At 43.4% G+C, this 22,422-nt stretch overlaps 1 pseudogene; it reads right to left on the bottom strand.

Moving 5' to 3' along the window:
* Positions 1-694: 694 nt before the first annotated feature.
* LOC103222639 (small ubiquitin-related modifier 2 pseudogene) lies at positions 695-1,390 on the bottom strand (annotated as a pseudogene).
* Between the last annotated feature and the right edge of the window lie 21,032 nt (positions 1,391-22,422).

Below are 22,422 nucleotides of genomic sequence, written 5' to 3'. Positions count from 1 at the left end.
CAGGCGTGAGCCACCACACCCGGCCTCCATATATTCTTGTAATAATGCCACACTTGTAAATCTAACATTATAATAAGCATTGTGTCTGATAGTGTCAGTCCTATAGCTCTGTTCTTGAAGATTGTTTTCGCTATGCTTAGTCCTTTACATTTCCATATGCATTTTATTTTTTTCCACTAATAGTCATTTATATAATTTGATGTCAATCAAAACATACCATTGGCTGTTTAGCTGGGATTACAGGTGCCTACCACCATGCCCAGCTAATTTTTGTATTTTTAGTAGAGACGGGGTTTCACCATGTTGGCCAGGATGGTCTCGATCTCTTGACCTCATGATCCGCCCGCCTCAGCCTCCCAAAGTGCTGGGATTACAGGCATGAGCCACTGAGCCCGGCGAAAGGATTTTTATGGTTTTTTTTGTTGTTGTTAAAATACTGAGAGGAAAATAACTTACTGGAATATAAAGATAAGAGCTGAATGAGCATGCCTCTAATGGAGAAAGGGGGTATTTTCACAGAATCAGTATTTTTCCCCATCCCATCCCCACTTGACATCAATCAAAACATACCATTGGCTGTTTAGTTTTAAAAATTGCGATATGCTTGTGCATATATACCAGTTACTTTATGTACAATAAAGGAATGGGGAAGTGGGAAATGAAAGAACAGAGAAAACTACACTGTAGTAGTCAGGATATGGTGGAACCGAATTGCAGTTTTCTAATGCAGAATGTAATCTTGATCTTTAAAGAACAGAGTTCTGGCCAGGCATGGTGGCTCACACCTGTGATCCCAGCACTTTGGGAGGCCGAGGTGGGTGGATCACCTGAGGTCAGGAGTTCGAGACCAGACTGACCAACATGGTGAAACTCGTCTCTACTAAAAATACAAAAATTAGCTGGGCATGGTGGTGGGCACCTGTAATCCCAACTACTCGGGAGGCTGAGGCAGGAAAATTGCTTGAATCCGGGAGGCAGAGGTTGCAGTGAACCGAGATCACACTATTGCACTCCAACCTGGGCAACAGAGCTAGACACTGTCTCAAAAATAAATAAATAAAATAAAGAACAGAGTTCTGGAGTAAAGAAGCAGGTTCCCTTTTCAGTAGACACCTCCCATCTGCTGTTGGAATGCATCAATTGTATCGTCATCCACCATTTCCAACTGTGCAGGTGTGTCTATTTTATTGATTGGTTGCCCGTCAAATCGGAATCTATTCTGCTTCATTGACAATCCCTGTCATTCACAATAGGCTTTCATTAGTTTACTAAGTGGTGTATGCCTCTTAGTCTTAAACTGCACCACAGAACCATCCTGCCCCAACACCTTCGAATTAATATGTTCTTTGTTCTCATTCCTGACCCCTTCCTTGGGCTTTTCATCGGCCATGCAAGCACCAGTCTCCTCAGCTGCTGCTTCACAAAAAAGGCACCAAGTCCACACCAAACCAGCACACAAGCAGCACCAGGAGCAGCAGAAGAGGGAAGCAGCAGTGGTGGATGAGGGCTCCATATGCATGTTAGAGACAGCTTATCAACATTCACCAAACACATATTCTCATACCAGACTGCTGGGATTTTATTTTAGCTTTCATTGAATCCGTATATCAATTCAGGGGCTTTGTCATGTTTAAAATTGTGCTTTCTAATCCATGAAGATGGTATATCCCTCCATTTATTTAGGGTTGGTTTTGAAGTTTCGTTTTTTGGGGGGTTTTTTTGTGGGGTTTTTTTTTCTGTTAGTTTGTTTTTGAGACGGGGTCTTGCTCTGTCACCCAGGCTGCAATGCAGTGGCAAGATCTCAACTCACTGCAAACTCCACCTCCCAGGCACAAGCAATCCTTCTGCTTCAGCCTTTTGAGTTGGGACTACAGGTGTATGCCACTATGCACAGCTAATTTTTGTATTTTTCGTAGATGGGTTTTCATCATGTTGCCCAGGCTAGTCTCAAATTCCTGGCCTCAAGCAATCTGCCTGCCTCTGCCTCCCAAAGTGATGGAATTACAGGCGTAAGCCACCATGCCTAGCCTTATTTAGGTTTTGTATAATTTTGTCTCAATAGTGGATATTTTCTAGTTACATTTTTGTTTGTCTTTTTCATTTTTATGTTAGGTTCCAGGGTATATGTGCAGGTTTTTATATAGGTAAACTCATACCATGGGAGTTTGATGTACAGATTATTTCATCATCCAGGTACTAGGTCTAATATCCAATAGACTTTTTTTCTTATCCTTTCCCTCCTTCCACCCTCCACCCTTAAGTAAGCCCCAATGTCTGTTGTTCCCCTCTTTGTGTCTGCATCTTTTCATTTTCTTGGTGGAATCCTTTGAAGCATGAGATTTAAATTTTGATGAAGTCTAATTTACTTATTTTTTCTCTTGTTGCTTGTACTTTTGATGTCATATCTAAGAAATCATTGCCTAATTTAAGGCCACAAATATTTATACCTATGTTTTCTTCTAACAGTTTTATGGTTGGTGTGGTTCATTGAATGTTTATGTTCCCCCAAAATTTATTTGTTGAAATCCTGATCTCTAAGGTATACACATATAGTCAGCCCTCTGTGTCTGTGGGTTCCACACCTGTGGATTCAATGAATCATGGATGAAAAATATTTGGAAAAAAATTGCATCTGTACTGAACATGCACACTTTTTTTCTTGTCATTATTCCCTAAACAATACAATATAACTATTTACAGAGCATTTACACTGTATTAGGTATTGTAAGTCATCCAGAGAGGAATTAAAGTGTAAGGGAGAGTGTGCATAGGTTATATGCAAACACTATACCACTTTATATCAGGGATTTAAGCATCCATGGATTTTGGTATGCATGGGAGGTCCTGGAATCAATCCCCCTGCCAACAGGTACCAAAGGATGACTGTATATGTATGAATATATGTATATGTACGTGTGCATGCACACATGTACACACACACACACACACATAAATGCAATGAGTACACCAGCGGCAATGAGCGTACCAGACACTGAGACTTTGGTTTTAAATACTTTTCTCCTCAAAAGGAACCAGAACTCCTTGAAGAAATGGCTGACTTTGGGGCTAAAGCAGAGAAAGCATATAATACACCTAGAACATATTGTACCATAAAGTATGGCAATTCTCAAAGGATCATGGGGATGTGTCAAAGTGACACAGGAGCCAGCCAAGGGGCTCCCACTAGCTAACTCTAGGATAACTAGAGCATCAAAATAATGACGTAATTATACCAGTTTCTTATAACCCATTAAATAGGAACCTATGAGCCCATACTAATATCAATTAATAGATAAATATTCCTCACAAGTATTGACAACATAAAATAGAAATTACAAACAAAAAATATATTTTTTTTCCTGGATGACAGAGGGAAACTCCATCACAAAAAATATAATAAAATAAACAAAAATTTTATTAAAGTCAAAAAATTAATAGAGAAATAAATGAGAGCGGAGGGAGGGGAAAGCTTTCCCTTACAATAGAAGGTCAATTAATAAATGTGGAAGAAATAATAGAAGGAATGATTATGTTTTGTTTTGGTTTTTTTTTTTTGAGGCAGTGTCTCACTCTGTCACCCAGACTGCACGATCATAGCTCACTGCAACCTCCAACTCCTGGGCTTAAGCAATACTCCCACCTCAGCCTTCCAAGTAGCTGGGACTACAAGCATATGCCACTGCGCCCGGCTAATTTTTGTATTTTTTGTAAAGACGGGGTTTTGCCATATTACCCAGGCTGGTCTCAAACTCCTGAGCTCAAGTGATCAGCCCTCCTCAGCCTTCCAAAGTGCTGGGATTACAGGTGTGAGCTACCGCACCCAGCCAATGATTATCATTTGATAACCTTTACAGTAATAATCGTTTTGGTGAAAAAGCGAATAAAATGGTACTTATATAAATAGGTAAAGTCTGGGCAACACTGAGACCCCCATCTCTAAAACAAAATTAACTTAAATAATTAGCTGAGTGTGGTGTGGTGGCTGGCACCTGTAGTCCCAGCTACTTGGGAGACTGAGGCAAGAGAATCAGTTGAGCTCAGGAGTTCGAAGCTATAGTGAGCTATGATCACACCACTGAATTCCAACCTGGATGACACAGCAAGACCCTGTCTCAAAAAATAAATAAATAGGCTGGCCATGGTGGCTCACACCTGTAATCCCAGCACTCTGGGAGACCAAGGCAGGCAGATCACCTGAAGTCGGGAGTTCAAGACCAGCCTGACAAACATGGAGAAACCCTGTCTCTACTAAAAATACAAAATTAGCTGGGCACGGTGGCACATGCCTGTAATCCCAGCTACTCAGGAGGCTGAGGCAGGAGAATCGCTTGAATCTGGGAGGCGGAGGCTGCTGTGAGCCAAGATTCGCCGTTGCGCTCCAGCCTGGGCAACAAGAGTGAAACTCCATCTAAAAAAAATAAAAATAAATAAAAATAAATGTGTCATCAGTAACAATATTTTTGCACAGTCTCAAAGTATCTCAAGACAAAAATACTTACTAACTTTACATTGCAAAATCTGGCAGACATCATCATACCAAATGATGAAAGTTAATTTCACCAGTGATGAGACAAATCAACATCATATGCCTTCTGATGTGATGCATTAAGAAGAACACAGCTGATTGGGTTTGGTGGCTCATGCCTGTAATCCCAGCACTTTGGGAGGCCGAGGCAGGTGGATCACTTGAGGTCAGGAGTTAGAGATCAGCCTGGCCAACATGGTGAAACCCCGTCTCTAACAAAAATACAAAAATTAGCTGAGCATGGTGGCACAAGCCTGTAATCCCAGCTACTGGGGAGACTGAGACAGAAGAATCGCTTGAACCCACGAGGCAGAGGTTGCAGTGAGCTGAGATCGCGCCACTCCACTCTAGCCTGGGCAACAGTGCGGGACTCCCTCTCAAAAAAAAAAAAAAAAAAAAAAAAAAGAACACGGCATCACTTCTGCAGTATTTCTGCCAAAATGACTATCCTAAATCCAATCATGAGGAAACATCAAACACAATCTGGTGGACATTCTGCAAAATAATTGACCTGTCCTCTTCAAACTTCCAGGTCATGAAAGAAAGAAGAGACTAGGAATTGTTCCAGAAAAAAAGAAACAAATGAGACATGGCAATTAAATGCAACACATGATCCTGTATTGTATCCTGGATCTATAAATAACTTTACTGGGAAAAATCAGTAAAATCTGAATGAAGGTTGTGGATTAGAAGATGCTATGGTGGCCGATCATGGTGGCTCACGCCTGTAATCCCAGCACTTTGGGAGGCCGAGGCAGGTGGATCACCTGAGGTCAGGATTTTGAGACTAGCCAGACCAACGGCCAACATGGTGAAACCTGTCTCTACTAAAAACATAAAAAATTAGCCAGGCATGATGGCAGGCGCCTGTAATCCCAGCTACTCAGGAGGTTGGGGCAGGAGAATTGCTTGAACCCGGGAGAAGGAGGTTGCAGTAAGCTGAGATTGTGCCATTGCACTCCAGCCTGGGCAACAAGAGTGAAACTCCATCTCAAAAAAAAAAAGAAGGTGCTTTGGATTCAATGTTAATTTCCCGATTTTCATGGGCATTCTGTGATTACATAGAAGAGTATCCTTATTTTTATGAAACAGACACTCAAGTATTTAGGGGTGATTGGCATCATGTCTGTAACTTATTCTCAGATAGTTCTGGAAAGAGAATCTGTATCTATACAGAGAGAAAAATAATAATAAGGCAGATATGGTAAGTTACTAACGATTAGGGAATCAGGTGAAGGGAACACAGGAGTTCTCTGCAGCATTCTTGAAACTGTCTTAAGGTTTTTAATTATGTGCACTTTAATAGCTGAAAAATATTTCCTGTAACTCTATTTTGTAAATCCCTGGCATCTATTTAATTCAAGATCAGAATAAAATAAGAACATGAAGGTAATGAGAAATAAGGCACAAAGAGAACTTATAAAGATAAATAAGAACTATTCACTAAATATACTAAGGCCTATGAGTCTTAGGTTCAATTTTCTATTTTTTAATTTTTTTTTTTTTTTTTTTTTTTTTTTTTTTTTTTTTTGAGATGGCGTCTTGCTCTGTCACCCAGGCTGGAGTGCAGTGGTGAGATCTCAGCTCACTGCAACCTCCACCTCCCGAGTTCAAGCGATTCTCCTGCCTCAGCCTCCCGAGTAGCTGGGATTACAGGCACCTGCCACCACGCCTGGCTAATTTTTGTATTTTTGGTAGAAACAGGGTTTCACCATATTGGCCAGGCTGGTCTCTTGGCCAGGCTGGTCTCGAACTCCTGACCTCATGATCCGCCTGCCTCGGCCTCCCAAAGTGCTGGGATTACAGGAGTGCTCATGGCACCAGAAGCCTGTCACCTCCCATCCCTCCCGCTGGTAACAGGCACCGGGGTACCGTGCCCAGCCCCCAGGCACCTCCCCAAGGCTGCCACGTGGCAGAGGAAGCCTGTGAACAGACGCTCGGCTGCAGCCAGGCAGGCCTAAGCTGTGTTTCCCCGCCACATCCCAGCTACACCCGCAGGCCTGGGTGCCAACCAGCTGGTGTCAGTGCCCGCGGTGCCTTCCAGCACCCGCCTGTCCTGGAGGAGCTGCATCTGTCCCGTAATGTCCTCGCCCGCCTCTTAGGGGCAGCCTTCTCGTCCCTGGCGGGCACGGTGCACCATCTCGACCTCTCTGAAAAGCTGACCTCGGTGCCCGTGGAGGCCTTCGTGGGGCTGCAGATCCAAGTGAACCAATCCGCCAACCCGTGACACTGGGACTGTGCCCTCCAGGGAGCGCTCAGGCTGGTGAGGCTGGCACCGGGCACCAGGACAGGCATCGTGTGCGGCCCCGGCACCCGACCAGACCTCGGTGGAGCAGGAGCTCCTGCTGCTGGCAGGGGAGGCAGAGCTGTGTGGGGCGGGGCAGGGCCCAGCGGAGCACCAATGTGGCTCCTGCCTTTGGAGGGTGGCTGACCTGGTGCATTATGTGTGGCAGAACCAAGATGAAACCTGGCGCACCCTCAAGTGGCCCCTGCTGCCAGGGCACCCGGAGTACTACTCCACCCTCTCAGCACAGTGATCCGATGGCCAAGGGCGCTCCTGGGGCCACACCACGCACTCCTCCTCCTCCGCCCTTTCCCTTCCTCTGACCCCCTCAGCTTCCTGTGCAGCCTCACCCCAGCCCCCTAAATACCTGTCCTCTCTCCTCTCTCTCTCCCCTGCCACCTCTCTCTCTCCCCGCCCCTCTCTATCTCTCCCCGGCCCCCCCCCCCCCCCACGCCCCTCTCTCTCTGTCTTTCTCCTCTGTCTCTCTCTCTCATACACACACACGCGCGCTCACACACACACACCCCATCTCTGGTGCCTGGATTTATCTAGTGCTCCAACTTAACTTAAAGAATGGGAAGGACTTTTGACAGAAAAGAGAGAGGGACCCTAGATGAAAGGTTGTGGAGGCGGCAAGGAAGATGTACAACTTGAAATGTCCGGGCAGTGGCAAGACCAGCCTCAGGGCTGAAAGAGAGGATGCAAAGAGGGATGGGGAGGTGGTGAGACCAAGCTGCAGGTGGGGTCCAAAGTCGGGGTACGGCCAGATTTAAAAGGACACTGTGGGCTCCGCCTCTCTTCTCCCTCTGCCTCTACTGAGAGCCTCCTCCTTGCTTCTTGCCTCTCTCTTGCCCCCAGGCCCCTCTTCCCGCACTCTGTTGGAGACCTCTCATCTCAGACTCCCTGCTTCCTTCTCCAGACTCTCCTTGTCTCTCTGTGCCCTCCTTTATGCACTGACAGGGTTCCTGAGCTCCTTCCTGTGCAGAAAAGGTGGTCTCCTCTATGACTGAGTTGGGGACAGGTGACTGGAGAGAGCTGGGGGAAGGGGTAGACCCCAAAACATCACCAGAGAAATCAATAAAGTCACCTTTGTGAAGGAGGAAAAAAGGATCAAGAACAAAGTATTATGGGCCAGGCATGGTGGCTCACACCTGTAATCCCAGCACTTTGGGAGGCTGAGGCAGGCAGATCACCTGAGGCCAGGAGTTTGAGATCAGACAGGCCAACATGGCAAAACCCCACGTCTACTAAAAATACAAAAATTAATCAGGCGTGGGGGCACATGCCTGTAATCCCAACTGCTCAGGAGGCTGAGGCGGGAGAATCAGCTGAACCCAGGAGGCAGAGGTCACAGTGAGGCAAGACTGTGCCACTGCACTCCAGCCTGGGCAACAAAGAGAGAGTCCGTCTCAAAAAAAAAAAGAAAGAAAAAAAAAGAATAAAGTACTACAATCCCAAGAGGATTATGTATCAGAGTTTTTCTGGAGTTCATGTATATAAGTTTCATTTTATTTCAATTCTTTATAAAACAAATCAAGCAAAAAAAGTCTAGAAAATACATTATGTGGCCAGGTGCGGTGGCTCACACCTGTAATCCCAGCACTTTGGGAGGCCGAGGCAGGCAGATCACCTGAGGTCGGGAGTTCAAGACCATCCTGACCAATATGGAGAAACCCCCTCTTTACTAAAAATACAAAAAATTAGCCGGGCTTGGTGGTGCATGCCTGTAATCTCAGCTACTCAGAAGGCTGAGGCAGAAGAATCACTTGAATCTGGGAGACAGAGGTTGCGGTGAGCCGAGATCTCGCCATTGCACTCCAACCGGGGTGACAAGAGCGAAACTCCATCTCATAAAAAAAGAAAGAAAGAAAATACATTAGGTAATACAATGAACACCCACTCAGTCTAAAATAAAACATTTCTAAACACAATAGACTCCCCTCCCTACCACATTCCCAGTACAATATCTTTAATTTAGCATTTGTCATTCTCTTTTATGTATTTATACTTTTATTACACAAGTATATATTTCTTAACAAAAGATAATATTGTTTGGCATGATTTTTGACTTTACAGAAATTGTATAATACTGTATATGTCCTTTTAAGCTTATTTTTCTCACTCAAATTTTCTTTGGTGGGGAAGTGGGGGTTGGTTTGTTTGCTTTCTGAAAATTCCTAAGTCTTATCACTCAAGTTTAAATATTTATTTAGTTTAATACACATAATTTTAATTCACTCATTGTATCTGCTATATAGTGTTTCATGAAATGAATATATAATTTTTCATTGCGTATCATATTGATGAGCATTTAAATTGTTACCCCCATCTATTCTACTACCATCAATGCCAAAATGAACCCCAAATCTGACTCCTTGTATTGATTTGCAAGTATTTCTCTAGGCCAGTGGCCCTCAAATTTTAGAAAGCATCAGAATCACCTGAGAGTTTTATTAAAGAATAGACTGTTGAATTCCACCCCCGGAGTTTCTAATTCATTTCTAACAAGTCCTTAAGCGATGTTGATGCTGTTGGCCTGAAGACTGCACTTTAGAACCACCACCCTAGATTGTTCATCCTGGAGTAAAATTGCTATCAAATAATTGTGCATCTTCAACTTTACTAAACGATGCCAAATTGCTCTGCAAAGGAATTTTAATGATGTGCTCTCCCAAAGAAGTCAGTTGTCTTTCTCATGTCTGAAACCACCTTTGCAAAATTGTGACTGAGACAGTGAAAGAGATCTATCTTAATCGACTTCATCTTGCTTCTAACCTCCAAGCTATCCTTGTTCATTCCTGGGCGTAAGCTGAACTAACTTTGGGAGAAACTTAGTTTATAGTTTATAGTTTAGAACAAGGACAATAACAGCCCATTCCCAAAGCAGACCTCCTTCTTGCCTGGGGACCAAACTGCCTTTGTAGGACTAACATTAGCCACGAGATTAGAAATTATGGTTTAGGAGTCATGCAGCTGAAGGCTACAAGATTCTGACCCTCTCTAAACTGCTCCTAAGATCAGCGCTTAAGAGATTTTACAGACCCTGCACTTGATGGATCAGCTGGAACCACCGAGATCGATAAACTGGCTCATCTGATCTTGTGGCCCCCACCCAGGAACTGACTCAGCTCCAAATGACAGCTTTGACTCCTTATGATTTCATCCTTGACCAATCAGCACTCCTGGCTCACTGGCTTCCCCCCACCAAGTTGTCCTTAAAAACTCTGCTCCTCAAATGCTCAGGAAGACAGATTTGAATTAATAATAAAACTCCAGTCTCTCGCACAACCAGTTCTGCCTGAATTACTCTTTCTCTATTGCATTTGCCCTGTCTTGAGAAATCGGCTCTGTCTAGGCAGTGGGCAAGGTCCACACTACATTTGATGATGTCATAACACTTCAAAAGTGTTGCCAATCCAAAGCATACGGAATTGTATTTCACTGTGGTTTCCATTTGAAGTTCCCTGTTACTAACGGGGTCAAGCATCTTTTTATACAGCTGTAGCCACTCAGGCTAAATTATACTGTCTCTTATCTGTTCATTTCTTGGCCTATTTGCTATTAGGATGTTTGACTTTAATTTATTTCAAAAGACAAAATTACAGGCTGGGCACGGTGGCTCACGCCTGTAATCCTAGCACTTTGGGAGGCCGAGGCAGGTGGATAACCTGAAGTCAGTTTGATACCAGGCTGGCCAACATGGTGAAACCCCGTCTCCACTAAAAATACAAAAATTAGCAGAGTGTGGTGGCTGGCACCTATATTCCTAGCTACTTGGAAGGCTGAGGCAGGAGAATTGCTTGAATCTGGCAGGTGCAGAGGTTAGAGTGAGCCGAGATCACACCACTTCACTCCAGCCTGGGTTACAGAGTGAAATTCCATCTCAAAACAAACCAAAAAAAAAAAAGACAAAATTACAACAAATTTAGTTTAAAAATCCACTTGGATTTTATTTGTGATTCTAGAATCAGGCAACACCTCACTGTATGAAATAGAATGGGTGTTCTGGTAGACAGAGCAGAGGAGGTTGGCTTTGTAGGCCAAAAAGGGCTGAAGAAAACAAACAGAGACCAAAAGGTAAATTGACCATTTCATAGTTACTTTCCTTCTAGGGTTAAAAACAGAGGGGACTGGCCGAGCGTGGTGGCTCACGCCTGTAATCCCAGCACTTTGGGAGGCCAAGGCGGGTGGATCACAAGATCAGGAGATCAAGACCAACCTGGCCAATGTGGTGAAACCCCTTCTCTACTAAAAATACAAAAATTAGCTGGACATGGTAGCGGGCACCTATAGTCCCAGCTACTCAGGAGGCTGAGGCAGGAGAATCGCTTGAATGCGGGAGGTGGAGGTTGCAGTGAGCTGAGATCATGCCACTGCTGCCCCTGCACTCCAGCCTGGGCAATAGAGCGAGACTCAGTCTCAAAAACAAACAAACAAACAAAAACAGAGGGGACTTCCTTATTATGCTGTCTCAGGTTGACTGGAATCTCCTGTGTTTTGGAAAACTGGCCCATTTCAAAGTTCTGTTTGATTACGTGGCACTTAGCATAAGTGGCTCCATTCTGGTTTGGGCTGCTGGGGCCTAGGGCAGGAGGCTATCCCAAAACAATGGCCTGCTGTAAACCTTACTTAACACTTATGTAGTTATAGTTACTAAACCATCATTTTTAGAACATAATGAGGAAAGGCTGGGCGCCGTGGCTCACGCCTGTAATCACAGCACTTTGAGAGGCCGAGGTGAGTGGATCACCTGAGGTCAAGAGTTCAAGACCAGCCTGGCCAACATGGTGAAACCCCATCTTTACTAAAAGTACAAAAATTAGCCATGCATGTTGGCGCATGCCTGTAATCCCAGCTACTTGGGAGGCTGAGGCAGGAGGATCGCTTGAACCCAGCAGGCAGAGGTTGCAATGAGCCGAGATCGTGCCATTGCATTCCAGCCTGGGCTTTAGAGAGAGACTGTCTAAAAAAAAAAAAAGAAAGAAAAGAAAAAGAAAAAAGAAAAAAGAACATAATGAGGAAAATGCATGTCTAGCACATTTTTCAGAAAATTCAAGATATACATTTATACTGAATTTACTATAATACAGAAATTTCTGTGTTCTGTTAACCTAAAAGGGCAAAACTAAGGCAAACTTTAAATATAGAGAGTTAATTTGGGCCAAGGTTGAGGACTGTAGCACGGGACATACTTCCAGCTTGCTTTTTAGAGTGCTCTGGGAAGCAAAGGAGAGGCTCAAACCCACATGTCAGGAGGGTGCAATTACTAAAGTTGTTTGTCAGGAAGTCTCCTTGGCTTACAGAAATAACATTGGTTAGCGATTGGCTATCCATTGTTGAACTATAGTCTAGTGCCCCGCGTTGCAAGTGGCTTCAAGAGGGGAGTGACTGCTGTTGCAGTTTAAATGCCTCTCTGGGCCTGGATAATTTAAAGAGGCTTGCCTTTCTCAGATTGAAAGATGTGTTTTCTCTCTCAGTTATAGTATGAGAAAAAATAATACAAAATTATACATGTACCACAATATACAAACTAAAATTCCAAAACACTATCCTTAGAAAAGAGACTAAAAGGAAATATGCTATTATTGCATGAGCATTTTAGAGATAGATTTCTTATTTTACGGCTTTAAGTGTGTATACTTTCTTCCAATTTTCTATATTTTCAGTTCTTTTATAAAACAATGCAGTTTTGCCGGGCGCGGTGGCTCACGCCTGTAATCACAGCACTTTGGGAGGCCAAGGCGGGCAGATCATGAGGTCAGGAGATCGAGACTATCCTGGCTAACACGGTGAAACCCCGTCTCTACTAAAAAGACAAAAAATTAGCCGGGCGTGGTGGTACGTGCCTGTAGTCCCAGCTACTCAGAGGCTGAGGCAGGAGAATGGCATGAACCCAGGAGGTGGAGCTTGAAGTGAGCCGAGATGGTGCCACTGCACTCCAGCCTGGGCGACAAAGCGAGACTCCATCTCAAAAAAAAAAAAAAAAAAAAAAAAAAACAATAAAACAATGCAGTTTCATATTCCATGGAGATTCAGTGCCAAGCTAATACAAAAACCAAAAATCATGTATGCAATATTACCTCAAACATCCCTTAAATTGGGCCATCTCAGTCAGCCACGGTGGCTCATGCCTGTAATCCCAGCACTTTGGGAGGCCAAGGCGGGCAGATCACCTGAGGTCAGGGGTTCTAGACCAGCCTGGACAAAATGGTGAAACCCCATCTCTACTAAAAACACAAAATTAGCCGGTGGTGCAGGCCTGTAGTCCCAACTACTCAGGAGGCTGAGGCAGGAGAATCGCTTGAACCTAGGAGACGGAGGTTGTATTGAGCCCAGATCGCACTATTACACTCTAGCCTGAGCGACAGAGCCAGACTCCATCTCAAAAAAAAAAAAAAAAAAAAAAAAAAAAAAAAAAAAAAAAAAAAAATTGAGCCATCTCTCAGAAAGTCCAATAGTGATTTAGTAACTGTTCAGGGTAATTTTGCAACATGGCCTATTTTTTTCCCCCATCATTGGAATTGTTGCTATTTGTTTGATTGAGCACCAGATGGAACAACAGAAAAGCAACTATCTACATGTGTTTCTTTTTAGAATAACACTTAACTCTGGTAAGATGATGTTATCAGAGGCACCCAGGAACTAGGACCAACAAACTAGGGACCAAGGGAAAGCAGATTTGCACATCCCATCTCATGCTCAGCCTACGGTTCACTGAGTGGAATGTTAGGTAGAATCATGCACCATTTACTTTGCCACTTTCTCCCTCTCTTATTTTCATGGGGTTGAGTTAATATGGTTGAGTTTGCATATGGTAAATTTGTATGTGATGAGACTCCTTTGTACATAATTCATTTATAATAGAAGAAAACCTCTTTTTTAGAAGGAACAGATTTCTGGAATATATAAAGATATACACACTTTCTGTTTTTCATCATTCATTTACTCTTTCAACAAGTATTGTATCTGCAATTTTTTTTTCTTTTTTTTTTTTTTTTTTTTTTGAGATGGAGTCTCACTCTGTTGCCCAGGCTGGAGGATAGTGGTGTGACTTCAGCTCACTGCAACCTCCACCTCCCAGGTTCAAGTGATTCTCCAGCCTCAGCCTTCCAAGTAGCTGGGATTAGAGGCCTGCACCATCATACCATGCTAATTTTGTATTTTTAGTAGAGATGGGGTTTCACCATGTTGGCCAGCCTGGTCTCAAACTCCTGACCTCCAGGGATCTGCCCGCCTCAGCCTCTCAAAGTGCTGAGATTACAGGCGTGAGCCATCACGCCCAGCAATTTTTGATAGAGGAGATAGAGGGAAGAAGTAAAATAGTCTCTGTCTCTACTCTCATGGAGCATAATCAACTAATCTATCAGTAAAATAAATTAAAAACTACCCTGTGATAAAGAAGAAGTACACATTGGCTTAATAACATATAATAGTAGTATTTTATCTTCATTGAGGGTTTTAGAAAGGCTCCCTGAGACAGTGATTACTGAGCTGGGTCAGAAGTGTGGTGGATGCTGTGATGTGTGACCAGCAGTGGTACTGGAGTCAGATCATACTGCCTCATGGGAGCCAACGGTTGAACTGTTAGGAATTTTGAGACAGGTTTTAAACAGCCATTATTAAATATTATGTAAACTTATAACTATATTAAAAACATAAATCAATAATACTCAAAACTCATCACTTCCTAATTATTTTTTGCTACATTTTACTATTATCTGTGTTTTTGAGGTTATCTGTTGTGCATCTTTTCCCAGTTCCACATTCACTGATATCACAATTGATAGCTTGAAACTGGCCATCATGGGGGTATGTACACCATGGAAATTGGAAAACACTATAAAATGGGGCTTTTTCTCCCAAAGAGCTGGTTGTTAAACATTTGCCAACATACTACTGAGATAGCCAAGTGTAAAGAGGCTCCCGGAGAAACTCTGACCAGCCTGTGCACACTGGGGTAGAGCCACAGAAGTTCATACCCTTTACAGCAGGAGGAGCCTGGCCCTTCTCTTCCTGGGTGGAACCTGGGATTCAATCTGTAAGGTGGGAAGCCTATACACTAGCAGGACTTTCCCTCTGCTGAGAGTCCCTGTTTCCCTTTCTTTTTTCTTTGTGACCAATAAATTCTACTTTTCTCACCCTTCAAAGTGTCTGCAAGCCTACCCTTTCATGGTCATGTGACAAGGATCTTGTTTTTAGCTGAACTAAGAAGTGCTACAACACTACTGTGCACAACCCAAATCCTCCTTCAAAGAAAGATCTCTTGCCCTATGCGGAATGTGGTCAGCAGATGATCTTTAGCTATAGGTACCTTTAGGGATTTCTTACATGCAAAGAATCATCCCTCCAAGGTTGATGTACATCTCATGAATGATTGAAGTGGGAGTATAAAGGCCCAGTCATTTCAACTGAATGTAAGATACCTGAAAGTTCATTTTAGCTCAAAAGGTCTCCATGAGACTTTTGTTGGACTGTACTACTTCTTGATTTCTCCCTCTGCCAAAGTACGCTTTCTTTCCCTCTCTTTCCCAGCTGTTGTCCCAAAAACACCCTTTTCCACACTAAACTCCATGTGAGTCTGCTTCTGGAGAACTCAACCTGCAAGAAAAAGGATAAGGAGGGTGTTAATGAGAAAATGTTAAGGTAGGGAGTGTTAAAAGAAAGGCTTTAGCCAAATTAAATGTAGAAGAGTTTAATTGAGCAAAGAATGATTCATGAATTGTGCTGCCTCCCAAACCAGAGTAGGCTCAGAGACTCCAGCACAGCCATGTGGTGGAAGAAGATTTATGGACAGAAAGTGGAAATTGGCATACAGAAAATGGAAGTGAGGTACAGAAAAGGCCAAATTGGTTACAGCTCGGTGTTTGCCTTACTTGAACACAGTTTGAACAGTTGGCCACCTTTGACTGGTCAAAACTTAGCACAAGAGTAGGCTACAATCTGTTTACAACTCTATTTGGGTAACAGTTCATGATATACAGAGAAACTTTTAGACTGAAGTTAAAATATGTAAGGAGGCAGCTTTAGGCTAAACTTGATTTAACAGGAGTGTTCTAGGGCATGGAAAATTATCTGAGCAATGTCTTGTATTGGAAGACAAAACAGCGCTATTGAGGAAGGTACAAAAGGGCTAGTAGAACCCAGAAAGCAGGAAACAGCTTAATGTGAAATGAAGCTGAAAAGGTAAATTGGGGCAAAACCATGTAGGATGTTATTGGCCATTGGTAATGATTTGAGTTTGTCATAAGGATAATGGAAAGCAACTGGAAAGCTGGGGTGGAGTGTTATGCGGCGGGCACTGCATTGTAAGATTTGCATTTGGAAAATATTACCACGACAGAATGTGGAAAATAGATTGGATAAAGGAAAGTGTAAACTTGGAAGCCTTAGCTAGGAGATGACTGTAGTGGTAAAGATGATGGCAGCGTAGACTTGATAGCGATGGAGATGAAAATTTTTGGATTGATTTGAGAAACACTTAGAAGGTAAAACATGGTGCAACCTGGTAATAGATTACAAGAAAGGGGAGGTGTTAAGGATGATAACTAAGTTTTTGATTTGCTAAACTGGATAAATGGTGCCATCCAATGAGATAGAAGAGGATTAGGTTTGGGGGAAAGATGGTAAGTTTATTTTAGGACACAAAGAACTCGAGCTTCCTTTGAGACAATCAAATGCAGTATTCTGGAAGCCAAGGAAAGAGAATGTTTCAAGAAGGACAGAGAGATCAATTATATTGAAAGCTGTACAGAAATGAGACAATATACAGCTGAAAGTATGTAGGCCCCTTATCTATGGTTTTGCTTTCCACAATTTCAGTTACCTGTGATCAACCACAGTCTGAAAATATTAAATGAAAACTTCCAGAAATAAACAATTCATAAGGGTTTTTTTGTTTTTTGTTTGTTTTTGAGACAGAGTCTCACTCTGTCACCCAGGCTGAAGTGCAATGGCATGATCTCACCTCACTGCAACCTCCACCTCGAGTTCAAGCAATTCTCCTGCCTCAGCCTCCCAAGTAGCTGGGATTACAGGTGCTTGCCACCACACCTGGCTAATTTTCTTTCTTTTTTTTTTTTTTTTGAGATGGAGTTTTGCTCTTGTTGCCCAGGCTGGAGTACAATGGCACAATCTCAGCTCACCACAACCTCTGCCTCCCGGGTGCAAGCAATTCTCCTGCCTCAGCCTCCCAAGTAGCTGGAATTACAGGCATGCACCACCACGCCCGGCTAATTTTGTATTTTTAGTAGAGACGGGGTTTCTCCATGTTGGTCAGGCTGGTCTCAAACTCCCAACTCAGGTGATCCGCCTGCCTCGGCCTCCCAAAGTGTTGGGATTACAGGTGTGAGCCATGCGCCCGGCCTGTTTTTTGTTTTTTGTTTTTTTTTTAAGACAGAGTCTTGCTCTGTCACCAGGCTGGAGTGCAGTGGCATGATCTCAGCTTGCTGCAACCTCTGCCTCCTGGGCTCAGGTGATCCTCCCACCTCAGCCAGCCTCCTAAGTAACTGGGACTACAGGTGAGCACTACCACCCCCTGGCTAATTTTGGTATTTCTTGTAAAGACAAAGTTTTGCCATGTTGCCCAGGCTGGTCTTGAACTCCTGGGCTCAAGCGATCTGCCTGCCTCAGCCTCCAAGAGTGCTGGGATTACAGGCACGAGCCACCATGCCCAGGTGATTCATAAGTTTTAAATTCAGCGCAGTTTCAAGTAGTGTGATGAAATCTGATGCTGTCCCACTCCAGCCCAGCTGGGACATGAATTCTCCATTTGTCCAGCATAGCTGTACACGCTTCCTGTCCGTGAAATACTTATTAGCCTTGTCTGTTATCAGTTTGACTGTCACAGCATTGCAGTGCTTATATGCAAGTCACCCTTATTGTACTTAAAAATGACCCCATTGCACAAGAGTAGTGGTTCTGGCAATTTGGAAATGCCAAAGAGAAGCCATAAAGTGCTTCCTTTAAGTGAAAAGTTGAAAGTTCTCAACTTAATAAGGAAACTTAATAAGGAAAGAAAAAAATTGTATCCCAAGGTTGCGAAGATCTACAGTAAGAACAAATCTCTCTGTGAAATTGTGAATGGTACATCATTATAATTGTTCTATTATTAGATATTGTTGTTAATCTCTTACTGTGCCTAATTTATAAACTTTATCACTGATAAGTACATATAGGAAAAAATACAGTATCTATAGGGTTTGGTACTATCCGTGGTTTCAGACATCCACTGGGGGCTTGGAATATTTGCCCCACAGGTAAGTGAGGACTACTGTGTCCTGCTGCTTCAGGGGAGTGAGGAGTATAGAAGCCAGCTTGGAATGGGTTCAGAGTTGAACAGGAAGAAAGAAAAGAGAGGCACTTTTCCTTCTACCACAAAAACAATTGTAAGAAATGTACTTACATTTGGCCTAAAAGAAAAATGTAGCAGGCCCGGCCAGGCGCGGTGGCTCAATCCTGTAATCCCAGCACTTTGGGAGGCCGAGGCAGGCAGATCACCTGAGGTCAAGAGTTCAAGACCAGCCTGACCTACATGGAGAAACCCCGTCTCTACTAAAAATGCAAAATTAGCCAGGCTTGGTGGCACATGCCTGTAATCCCACTACTTGGGAAGGCTGAGGCAGGAGAATCACTTGAACCTGGGAGGCGGAGGTTGTGGTGAGCTGAGATTGTGCCATTGCCCACTAGCCTGGGCAACAAGAGCAAGACGCCATTTCAAAAAAAAAAATAGTTTAAAAAAAGAAAAATGTACCAGGCCCGATGGCTCATGCCTATAATCCCAGGAGGATTGCTTGAGCCCAGGAGTTCAAGACCAGCCTGGGCAACATTGCACGATTCCATCTTTACAAAAAAAATACAAAAATTAGCCAGGCATGGTGGTATGCACCTATAGTCCCAGCTACTCAGGAGGCTGGGGTGTAAAGATTGCTTGAGCCCAGGAGGCAGAGGTTGCAGTGAGCCAAAATCACACAACTGCACTCTAGCCTGGGCAACAGAATGAGATCCTGTCTCAAAAAAAAAGAAAAGAAAAGAAAAGAAAAAGGAAGAAAGAAAAACGGAAAAATGTGATTCTAACCAAATCAAAATATCAACTATATTCAAGTTCTATTTAAGATAAAAGCTCATCTCAATTCGTACATGTCATTTCACCTAGTTCATTGAGTTCCAAAGGAACTAAACTAGCTCTGGAAAAATAGTTATTACTGCTGCCATCCTAATTAGAAAACAGCAATTTTACAAAGAAACTGCTACCCAAAAACTGCTACAGAGAAGTCACTTTGCTGGGCTTAGTGGTTCACAACTGTGATCCTAACACTTTGGGAGGCTGAGGCAAGAGGATTGCTTGAGCTTAGGAGTTTGAGACCAGCCTGGGCAACATAGTGAGACCTCTTTTCTACAAAAGAAAGCCAGGCGTGGTGGCACACACCTGTAGTTCCAGCTACTCAGGTGGCTGACATGGGAAGATTGCTTAAGCCTAGCAGGTTAAGACTGCAGTGAACCATGATCCTGCCACCGCACTCAAGCCTGGGTGACAGAGTAAGACCTTGTCTCAAAAAAAAGAAAAAGAAAAGTCACTTTGAGAAAGTGAAGCAAGATTATCATTCTTTTCTGGGCCTTATCTGGCCCACCCCACTCTGAGTCAATCATTATCAGATACAGGCAAAAGACACGGATGTTTTTATAAAAATTCAATAAATAGACATAATACTGTTAAACATCCTGAGTTTAAAATCCCAATATAGCTGATGGAGTACTGTAATGTAAACCAAAAATAAAATTCAAAGGCCCCCCCAACCATCCGAATGGACCCCTCCTCTTGGCCCGGGCCATTCCGAAGTTAACCTAAAAAGCTAGGCCATGATGAGATGGGGGAGCCAGACCTGCCTCATTATACCCTTCTCCCTGTTGGAATTCAGGCACAGCTGACCAGCTTTAACATCAACACAGAGACCTTAACACTGGCAGAACAGATTCTTTATGTCTCCTTTTTTTTTTCTTTCTTTTTTTTTTTTTTTTTTTTGAGACGAAGTCTTGCTCTGTTGCCCAGGCTGGAGTGCAATGGCACGATCTCGACTCACTGCAACCTCCGCCTCCCAGGTTCAAGCGATTCTCCTGTCTCAGCCTCCCTAGTACCTGGGACTACAGATGTGCACCACTATGCCCAGCTTATTTTTGTATTTTTAGTAGAGACAGGGTTTTGCTATGTTGGCCAGGATGGTCTTGAACTCCTGACCTCGGGTAATCCACCTGCCTCAGCCTCCCAAAGTGCTGGGATTACAGCTGTGAGTCACTGCTCCCGGTGACTCTTTATGTCTAATAAGAAACATTTACAAGCTATTCTCTCTGAAGCCTGCTACCTGGAAGCTTCATCTACATGATAAAACCTTGGTCTTCACAACCACTTATGGTAACCCAGACATTCCTTTCTATTGATTCCAGGTCTTTAGATAATAACTCTTTCAACCAATTGCCAATCAGAAAATCTTTGAATCTACCTGTGACCTGGAAGCCCCACACCCCCCTTGCTTCCAGTTGTCCAGACCCAACCAATGTACTTTTTTTTTTTTTTTTTTTGAGATGGAGTCTTGCTCTGTTGCCCAGGTTGGAAAGCAGTGGTGCGATCTCAGCTCACTGCAACCTCTGCCTCCTGAGTTCAAGCAATTCTCCCTGTCTCAGTCTCCCGAGTAGTTGGGATTACAGGCACCCGCCACCACACCCGGCTAATTTTTGTATTTTTAGTAGAGACAGGGTTTCACCATGCTGGCCAGGCTGGTCTCAAACTCCTGACCTCAGGTGATCTACATGCCTCAGCCTCCCAAAGTGTTCCAAAGTATTGGGATTATAGGCGTGAGCCACCACATCCAGCCCCAATGTACATCTTATATGTATTGATTGATGTCTTATGTCTTCCTGAAATGTATAAAACCAAGCTGTAGCCCAGTCACCTTGGGCACATGTTCTCAAGGTCTCCTGGGACTGTGTCATGGGCCGTTGGTCACTAGTTTGGCTCAGAATAAATCTCTTCACATATTTTACAGAGTTTGACTTTGACTATTTATCAGCAGTATCTTTCTTACTCTTATTTGCCTCAAACAAAAGTGTATGCATCTTTAGCCTTTAAAGGTCATACCTTCTGCTGTGTTCTCACAGGATGAGTCTTCTTTCAAAGCCTTCCTCTCGCATCCAAACTCTTATCCAAGTTTTAGATCGAGTGTTTTCTGCTTATCATGCCTTATTTGGGAAACCTTGGTATTTGTGCCTTTTATGTGTAATATTGCCAACTGCGCCTTGCTCTCAAATTGCCAAATATTTCCACAATGAAACCACCCAATGGGTTCTTCTTGCCTGCTACCCAGATAGAGCCAATCAATCAAGGCAGGGGAATTGCAATAGTGAAAAGTTTTACACACAAAGAGCAAGCTAAACAGCAGACTGTAGTTTTATTATTACTCAAATCAACCTCCCCAAAAATTCAGAGGCTAGGGATTTTCAAGGATAGTTTGGGGGAAGAGAGTGGGAGTTGCTACCGACTGGTTGGGGTGCAATCATAGGGGTGTGGCAAATGGTCCTCCTGTGTGCTGAGTCCTTCTGGGTGGGGCCACAGAAGTGGTAGTTGGATCCAGGTGGAGCTATGATATACCTGGACCCATCAGTCTTCAGACATGCCCAAAAAATACAGAAAAAAGCCTGAAAAGATGTCTCAAAAGGCCAATCTTAGGTTATACAAGAGTGACGCTATCTGCAGGAGTAATTAGGTAAGTTGTGACCTCTGGAATACTGGCTAGCACTCCTTGATGTCTACACTTTAGCAGAATTCAGGCTCCTCTCATTCTCCTAGCCTGATGTTCTCTCAATAGCTTTACAAAGGTGATTGAGTTTGGGGGAAGGGCCATTATCATTTAAACTATAAATGTCTCCCAAAGTTAGCTTGGCCCAAGCCCAGGTATAATTAAGGGCAGTTTGAAAGCTAAAGGCGAGACAGGGTTTGATTAGGTCAGATCTCTTTTGCTGTAATTTTCTCACTGTTATAATTTTTGCATAGGTGATTTCAACAATAAAGTTCCAGTAGGCAGACTGTGATACCTCATTTTTTATGCTACTAAAGCTCTTTGTGTGTATTCAAATTAGAGTATTGTAAGTTAATTATAATTTATACTGGTCAAAACCCTATTTTCATCTCCAAATCATCCCCAAATTTCCCAGAGTAATAATAATATTTAACATCTATTGAGTGACATTTTATACTATTCATAGTGTTACAGGAAAGAGGTCCAGATCCAGACCTCAAGAGAGGGTTCTTGGATCTCATGAAAGAAAGAATTCAGGGCCGCGCGTGGTGGCTCATACCTGTAATCCCAGCACTTTGGGAGGCTGAGGCAGGTGGATCACCTGAGGTCGGGAGTTCGAGACCAGCTTGACCAACATGGAGAAACCTCGTCTCTACTAAAAATACAAAATTATCTGGACGTGGTGGTGCATGCCTGTAGTCCCAGCTACTGGGGACGCTGAGGCAGGAGAATCACTTGAACCTGGGAGGTGGAGGTTGCAGTGAGCCAAGATCGTGCCATTGCACTCCAGCCCGGGCAACAAGAGCAAAACTCGGTTTCAAAAAAAA

The sequence above is a fragment of the Chlorocebus sabaeus genome, chromosome 4 (genome assembly GCF_047675955.1).
Source record: "Chlorocebus sabaeus isolate Y175 chromosome 4, mChlSab1.0.hap1, whole genome shotgun sequence".
NCBI classification, from domain to species: domain Eukaryota; kingdom Metazoa; phylum Chordata; class Mammalia; order Primates; family Cercopithecidae; genus Chlorocebus; species Chlorocebus sabaeus.
The sequence above is the reverse complement of the archived record's forward strand: the minus strand, read 5'-3'. Positions and strand labels throughout refer to the sequence as shown.